General features: G+C 32.2%; 1 non-coding gene across 1 annotated transcript; it reads right to left on the bottom strand.

Annotated features, from left to right (window-relative positions):
* Window positions 1-8,278: 8,278 nt before the first annotated feature.
* LOC111744258 lies at window positions 8,279-8,397 on the bottom strand. Its single transcript, XR_002782071.1, has one exon. It is a non-coding gene; the product is annotated as a 5S ribosomal RNA (ribosomal RNA).
* Between the last annotated feature and the right edge of the window lie 537 nt (window positions 8,398-8,934).

The following is an 8,934-nucleotide window of genomic DNA, read 5'->3' as shown; positions in this document are numbered from 1 at the left end:
AAAGCCTAATCTGCTGGGATATTATCAGAGCTTAATCACTTTGAACATTGGTCTAAATGCACCAATTAAAAGAGATTGTCAGAGTGGATCAAAAAACAAGACCTAACTGTATGTTGTCTATAAGAACCCTACTTGAAATATAAAGAATAAAAATAAATGGATGAAGAAATATATATCATGATAGTACTAATCAAAAGAAAGCAGGAGTATCTATATTAATTTTAGACAGAGAAGATTTCAAAGCAAGGAAATTTATCAGGGATAAAGAAAGGCATTACATTATAATAAAGGGGTCAGTTCTCCAAGAGGACGTAACAATTCTTGGTTATGCGTCTAACAACAGAAAGTCAAACTGTGTGAGGGAAAAATAAGAACTGTAAAGAATAGTAGATGAATCTACTATCATAGTTAGGGACTTTGGCACCCTTCTAATTGAAATGGACAAATTCAGCTGGCAGAAAATTAGTGAGAACATAGTTGAATTCAACAACAAAATCAATCAACTGGATATAATTGACATCTGTAGACTACTTCATGCAACAACACCAGAATACATATTCTTTTCAAGCTCACATGGAGTAGTAACCAAGATACAACATTCTAAGCCATAAAACATACCTTAACAAATTTAAAGAACTAAAACTATACTATGTCTGATCTGAGAACAAAATGTAATAAAACTAGAAATCAATATCAGAAAAATAATGGAAAAAAAGGCCAAAATACTATGATATTAAACAACACACTTCTAAAAAACACATGGGTCAAAGAAGAAATTTCTCAATTTCTCAAGAGAAATTTGAGAATACTTTTAAGTAAATAAAAGGGAAAACATAATTTATTAAAATTCACAGAATGCAAGGAAAGTACTCTTTAGAGGGAAATGTATAGTATGAATGCAATATTAGAATAAAAAAAGTTTAAAATTAACTATCTAAGTTTTCACTTTAGGAAACTAGAAAAACAAGAGCAAATTAAATTCAAAGCAGAAGAAAAGAAATAATAAAAATCAGAGCAAAAATCAGTGAAATTGAAAACAGGAAGTTAGTAGAGAAAATCAATAAAACCAAAAGCTGATTCTTTGAGAAGATTAATAAAATTAGTAAGTCTCTAGCCAGGCTAACTAAGAAAAAAGAGCAAAGACACAATATCAGAAAAGAAAGAGAAGACATCACTACAAATTTTAGGGGCTTTAGAAGGACAATGAAGAAATATTATGAATAATTCTATAGCCACAAATATGAAACATATTTCTTAAAAATACAATCTGCCAAAACTCACACAAGCTTGATAACCTGAATAGGTCTATCTATTAAAGAAAACTAATCAATAATTAATAACCTTTCAAAATAGGAAGCGCCAGGCCAGGTGAGTTCTCAAGCAAATTCTACCAAATATTTAAGAAAAAAATTGCATCGATTATCTACAATCTCTTTCAAAGAATAGAAGCAGAGAGAATACTTCCTAACTCATTCTTTGAGGCCAACATTATCCTCATATCAAAATCAAGGGCATTACAAGAAAAGAACGGATCATTATCTCTCATGAACATAAATGCAAAAATTCTGACAAAACATTATCAAATTGAATCCAACAATGTATAAAAGAATTACATACCATGACTAAGCAGAATTTATGAAAGGTATGCAAGGTTGGTAAACCATTTGAAAATCAATTAATGTAATCAATTACTATAATTTTATCAGATCAGTAGTATAAAAATAAAAATTGCATGATCATATCAGTAAATGCAGAAAAAGCATGTGACACAATCCATCACTTATGCACAATAAAAACTCTCAGTAAATTAGGAATACAGGGAAATTTCCTCAACTTGATAATGAATATCTATTTTTAAAAATCTATAGCTAGCATCATACTAAATGATGAGAAAGTCAAAGTTTTCCCACTAAGATCAGGCATAAGGAAGGGTACCCCTCTCATCACTTCTTTGTGACTTTATACTGGAGTTCTAGCGAATGTAGTAAGACAAGAAAAGGAAAATGTGTACAGATTGGAAAGGAATAAATGCTGTCTTTGTTCACAGATGACATAATCATGTATGAAGAAAATCTTAAAAAATTGACAAGAAAATTCCTGGAACAAATAAACAATTATAGCAAGGTTGCAGGATACAAGGTTAATATACACAAGTCACTTTATAAAAGCAATGAACAAGTGGAATTTTAAATTAAAAACAAAATACCATTATATTAACTTCCCCAAAATGAAATACTTAGGTGTAAATCTAACAAAATATGTTCAAAGGCTTATATGAGAAAAACTTCACACTCTGAGAAATGAAATCAAAGAAGAACTAAATAAAGGGAGAGATATTCCATGCTCATAGGTAGGAAGATGTAATATTGTCAAGAAAACGATTCTTCCCAATTTGATCTACAGATTCAATGTAATCCAAATCAAAATATCAGCAAGTTATTTAGTGGATGCCATAAATCTGATTCTAGAATTTATATGGAGAAACAAAAGAACCAAAATAGTCAACACATTACTAGCAAATAACAAAGTTGGGAGAGGGAAACTACCCAATTTTAAGACTTGCTATAAAGCTACATTAATCAAGACAAAGTTCTATTAGCAAAACAAAGAGATCAATGGAATTGAATAGAGGAGAGCCCAGAAATAGACCTACATAAATATAATCAACTGATCTTTGACAAAGGAGCAAAAGTAATACAGTGGAGGAATAATAATCATTCAACAAATGTTACCGGGACAACTGTACATCCACATAAAAAAAACAAAGAAAGAATTTAGACACAGATCTTAAACCTTTTGCAAAATTTAACTCAAAGTGGATCACAAACATAAATGTAAAATGCAAACCATAAACTCTTAGAGATAATATAGAAGCAAACCTACATGACATTGGGTATGGTAATTATTTTTAGATACACCACCAAAACATGATCCATGAAAGAAATAATGGATTAGCTGGATTTTATTAAAAGTAAAAATTTCTGCTCTGCAAAAGACAATGTCAAGAGAATGAGAAAGCAAGCCAAATAATCCATATTAAAAAAATAAGATATCACTACACACGCATTAGAATGGCCAAAATTCAGAACCCCAAATGCTCATGAAGATGCAGAACACAGTCATTTATTGCTGGTGAGAATGCAAAATGATATAAGTATTTAGAAAGGCAGTTTGGCAGTTTCCTATAAGACCAGACATACAATCCAGCAATTGTACTCTTTGATATTGACTCAAAGGAGTTGAAAATTTATGTCTATACAAAAAGCTGTACATGATGTTTATTGCATCTTTATTCATAGTGGCCAAAACCTGGAAGCTATCAAGATGTCCTTCAGTTGGTGAACGAATAAACTGTGGTACATCCAAACCATAGACTATTATTCTGTGCTAAAAATAAATAAGCTATCAAGCCATAAAAAAATCCATGGAAAACCTTATATGCATTACCAAATAAAAGAAGTAAACCTGAAAAGGCTACGTATTGTATGATTCTAACTATATGACATTCTGGAAAAAGCAAAACTATGGAGACAATAAAAAGATTAGTGGTTAGGGAATGAGGGAGTGAGGGATGAATAGGTGGAGCATAGGGAATTTTTAGGATAGTGAAAATATTATACCACACTCCGTATTATATCATATTGGTGGATACATGTCATTACACATTTATCCAAAACCATATACAATGTACAACCTCAAGAGTGAACCATAATGTAAACTGTGGATTTTGGGTGATTATAATGTGTCAATGTTGGTTCATCAATGGTAACAAATCTACCACTCTGGTGGGTGATATGGATAATTGGGAGGCTATGCTTGTGTGGGGGCAGAGAGTATATGGTGCCTTCCTCTCAATTATACAATAAACTTAAAACTGCTCTAACAATGTCTTAAGAAGAAAAGTAAAAAAAAATAATAATAATAATACTACAATATCCAAAATGAGCAATTTTACTCAGTGGTCTTAACCAAATCATGGAGATAACAGAGGATCATTAGGATAATTCAATATCAATTATTTAATCTGAAGAGTAGAGATAAAAGTGATAAGGAAAAGAAGACTCAGAGATATGTGGGACAATATTAAAAGTCTGAATATTGGTATAGCTTTTATGGAAGACAGTATGGCATTTCCTTAAAAAATTAAAAATATAACTACTATATGATCCAGCAATTCTACTACTGGAAATATATATATTTGATATATATCAGAGATACCTATGTTCACTGCAGCATTATTCAGAGTATCTAAGGTATGGGAGTAAATTAAATGTCTGTGAACAGATAAATGGATTAAAAAAGTGAATATACATACATATAATAGAACATCATTCAGCTTTAAAAAAATAAGGAAATCTTGTCATTTGTGAAAACATAGACAAAAGTGGAGATATTGTGTAATGAAATAAGCCAGGCACAGACAGAGAAATATTATATGATCTCACTTACATGTGGAATCTAAAAAGAAAAGTAAGATAAAAAGAGTAATACTGTGATAGCCTGCTGAAATGTGAAAGGGTTAAAGGATAATTAAAACCTGAAACTGGACAAAGGAAGTCTATACCTTAGGCCTAGTTTCTGGAATCCCTAACTACATTCTGTTAATCATGAAACTTGTAACAATGAGCTCATATGCTAACTGCCAATTTTAGCCTGTGCAACCCTGCTTGCTTGCGTGGCATGAAAAGTAATCAATTGTTTATAAGCTGAAAATTACTGTTTGGCCATCTCCCACGAGAATACTGGCTATTGCCCATGGGAACATAGGCGATCACCCAGGAACATAACATTCTAACAACCAGCTTTCTGCTTCTGTACTCCCCGCTTGCACACCTGACCAGTGGGTTGACAGGTAGTGAATAGGAGAAAGATAGACCTTTGTGTTTAAGATAGAATGAAGAATGGGATTTAGGGTTTAAAAACCTTGTATCTTGGCATTTCGGGGCTACTCCTTTGTACAGGACAGCCTCCGGCTAATAAACAGCCTTTAAGAGCATACTTGGTTTGGTCTATTCTATACAGGCCACAACAATACTTATAATGACTGAGCAAGAAAGGATAATTATCTCTCAGAGAGATCTAGATCTAGGAAAGAAATAAGATGAGGCCTACGATTTCCCCACCTGACTTTTTTGAGAGTATCCAAGATATAACTTAGGAATGGGAGACCCAGAAGAAGTATGGAAATATCCCTGAGTTTAAGAGACACAACTGAAAGTCCAGGGTGATCAAGATGAGTGGAGTTCCCAGAACAGTGTCAGGAGCAAGCCACACAGAAAAATCCAGAGACAAGCAGAGGATTCTCCTGTTCAGCAAATCACTCATCAGCACATGTGTGTGAGGAAACTACTTGAAGCAGGGGAAAGAAAAATGCATAATGATTAGAAGGAATAGTAGCAGACATGTAACAGGGATATTGCTCGTTACAACCAAATAGATGGAAAAAATTGATAATTTATGAGTCATTGAGTACAAGACTCAGAAAAGTCTTGCCTTAATAGTAGGAAATAATTAGTCTGAGACTAAACGCTGTTCTGATCCCACTAACAGGTCTACAAAGCAGGAAATAAAAGGATCAAACTGTTTATAAGTTTCTTAACAGCCTCAGGATAAAAACTAGAGATAAAAACTGAAGTTTTTCAGGTTAAAATTAGACTGAATGAGATGAACTAATCTTGAAGATACAGCTGTCCAAATGATTTACAGAAAGAAAAAAATTAACAAAAATTTTAAAAGCATCAGTGAACTCCAGACTAGCTTCAAGTGGCCTAATACATGTATTTGAAATCCCTGAAAAAGAAGAGGAAACAGAAAAAAATGTTTAAAGAAATAATTTACAAAACTTTTCCAATTTTGTTGAAAACTATAAAGCCGCAAGTCTAAAAAGCACAGTCATGCCTAAGCACAAAAAAATACGGAATACTACAACAAGACAAATAATTAAATTGATTAAAATTGGTGATGATAAAAAGAAAATCTTAGAAGCCATCTGAGGAGGGGAAAAAAATCATTATTTAAAAAGATAACAATGATTTTTTTTGTCTGAAACAATGAAATCAAGAGGACAATGTAGCAATATATTTTAAGTACTGAAAGAAAAAATAACTCCAAACTTAGAATACTATACTCAGGGGAAATATTTTTCAAAATGGTATACAAAAGTTAAAATAATGCATCACCATAAGACCAATCTATAAAAAATGTTACAGGAAATCTTTAAGGCCGATGAAAAATAAGTCCATGTAGATATATAGATATACCCAAAAGAATGAACACTACTCATCTTAGTTAAGATTTATATATATATATATATATATATATGTAAGATTTTTTTATTATTAAAATATCTTCAATGGATAATTGGCTGTTTAAATAGAAGAATAAAAATGAAACATGAAGGTTGTAACATATGTATATGTGAAATATTTAATAACAAAAGACAAGAAGGGAGACTTGGAAGTAAACTGCTATAATAAGGTTCTTATACTATACATAAAGTGTATAATGTCGCTTGAAGGTAGACAGTAATAAAGATGTGTATCAAAAAAATCTAATAAACATAGTTACTAAACCAACAAATAGAGATGAAATACTAAAAAATACTGAATCCAAAATGAGGCAGGAAAAAGGAGAAAAAGGAACAAAAAAAATGAATAGAATAGAAAGCAAATACTAAGATGTTAGACTGAAACACTATCTTATCAATAATTACATTAAAAGGAAATGTTTTAAAAACCCGACTTAAAAACCAAGTTTATCAGATTGAATAAAAAAGCAAGACTCAAGTTTATACCGACCAGAAAGGCACACTTTAACTATAAATTCACAAATAGCTTAAAAATAAAATGATGGAATAACATATAGTATGCTAACTTTAATCAAAAGAAAGCTGTAGTATCCATATTAATAACAGACAATCCATTAAAAAGCAAATTATATTACTAGGAGTAAAAAAGGCACATTTTATAATAAAAAGGAATCAATTCATCAGGAAGATATGACAATTTTAATGTTTATGCACTAAAAACAAAATTGTAAAATACATAAAGCAAAAGCTTGTAGAACTGAAAGGAGAAATCAAAAAACCCAAAATTATAGTAAATTTCAACACTCTCTCAATAATTAATAGAATAGACCAAAAGTCAAACAGAGTATAGAAGACTTGAACAATGCTATCATCCAACTTGATGTAATTGATAATTATAGAACACTCCGCCCAGCAATAGTAAAATAAACATTTTTTTAAAAAATGCATATGGAATATTTACGTCTACATTTAAGGCCAAAAAACAAGTCTCGATAAATTTTTAAAAAATCAAGTCATAGAAATTTTGTTCTCTGATGATATTGGAATTAAAAAATCAAAACAAAAAGATCTCTAAAAAATGTCCAAATACTTGGAAACTAAATAACACACTTCTAATTAACACATGGAACACAGAAAAAGTAAAAAAGTGTATTAGAAAACATTATGAACTGAATGAAAGTAAAACATCATTTCAAAATTTGTGAGATGCTGCTAAAGCAGTACTTAAGAGAAAATTACTAACACTTAAAGTACTTGTTTTAGAAAAGAAAGTCTCAAATCAATTATCTCAGCTTCTACCTTAAGAAACTAGAGAAAAACCAAATTTTTCAAAAGTAAGCAGAAGAAAGTGATGCAGGAGAGAGCAAATTTCCCCAAGTTGGTGGGGAAGACCAATCCCTGTCCTAAGAGAAGAGGGTCATTTGGCAGAGAGCGTAGAAAAAACTCAACACACACGCCAAAGTTAGAGTCAAAAGGAAAGTTTATTAGAAAAGAGGTAAAGCTCCACAGACAGAGTATGGTCTCCTCTCAGAGACAGAGAGTGAGAGGGACCAAGAGAGGCTTGGAAAGACAGTGAGTAGAGGGCAGAATGTTCAAGGAATTCAGTTTATATATCATTTTTTAGTTCTTGTGAGTTGTTGTTTAAATAACGTTGTTAACCCACTTCCTTTGATATGGACATACAGTGAGGAAGGGGAAGGGTATGTAGCATGAAAAGGTAAGAATATGTAGAGTGAAAGGCCTGCTGGCAGTTCCTAGCCTTTAATCCATAGGTTCCCCATGGTTTTAGTCATAGGGAATGACTCTTGGTTCCTTTTTTCCCTTCACAGGTGTGGGGAATGGGTTGTAATCTAGCAAAAATCTTCCTTTGTTCTGAAGGTGTCCTTCTGGGGTGGCTGCAGGGCTGATCAGCACATACCAGTCTCTGAATGTGGCTTGATTATCTTTCATTTATTTATTTATTTATTGTTATGCCTACAGCACCTGGTCTTCCTAGGTGGTCTCCCATCCAAGTACTTACCAGGCCCGACCCTGCTTAGCTTCCAAGATCAGATGGGATTGGGCTTGTTCAGAGTGGCATGGCCATAGACTCTTGCTTAATATTTTTAATTCTCTTGCCTCCTCCCTACATTAAAAGAAAATAATAAAGATCAGAACAGAAATTAATGAAACAGTAAACAAAAACAATAGGAAAAATTAAGAAAAGCTAAATCAGGTGCTTTGAAAAAATCAATTGTATTAAGCATGCTTTTTTATTTTCTGTATTTCTTGTGCTTTAACATATAAAGCTTTGCTGATTCTGGAGAGACTACCCTCCCAAGACTATCCAATTCCTAGAGATAGTAAACTGCCTATAAAGTGTATCTTTCACTTGCAAATCATCCCATCTAGAAACCACACTCCAACCATCTTTTTTATAGGACTCTCACAGGACTCTAACATTCTGCCCATTATTTTCCTGCCAGGAACCAGACAAATATAGACAGACCTTATACCTCAGAGCCTGCTGAAATTATTGAAACTTTCCAATCTTAAACCTGTTAACACTGCAAAGGAAAGAAGGAAGGAAGGAAGGAAAGAAGGAAGGGAGGAAGGAAATGACTTCAATTTATATCTCATACCAGATA

Source organism: Pteropus vampyrus, unplaced genomic scaffold, assembly GCF_000151845.1.
Source record: "Pteropus vampyrus isolate Shadow unplaced genomic scaffold, Pvam_2.0 Scaffold130, whole genome shotgun sequence".
NCBI classification, from domain to species: Eukaryota; Metazoa; Chordata; class Mammalia; order Chiroptera; family Pteropodidae; genus Pteropus; species Pteropus vampyrus.
Note: the sequence above shows the minus strand (reverse complement) of the source record. Positions and strands in the feature narration are given on the sequence as shown.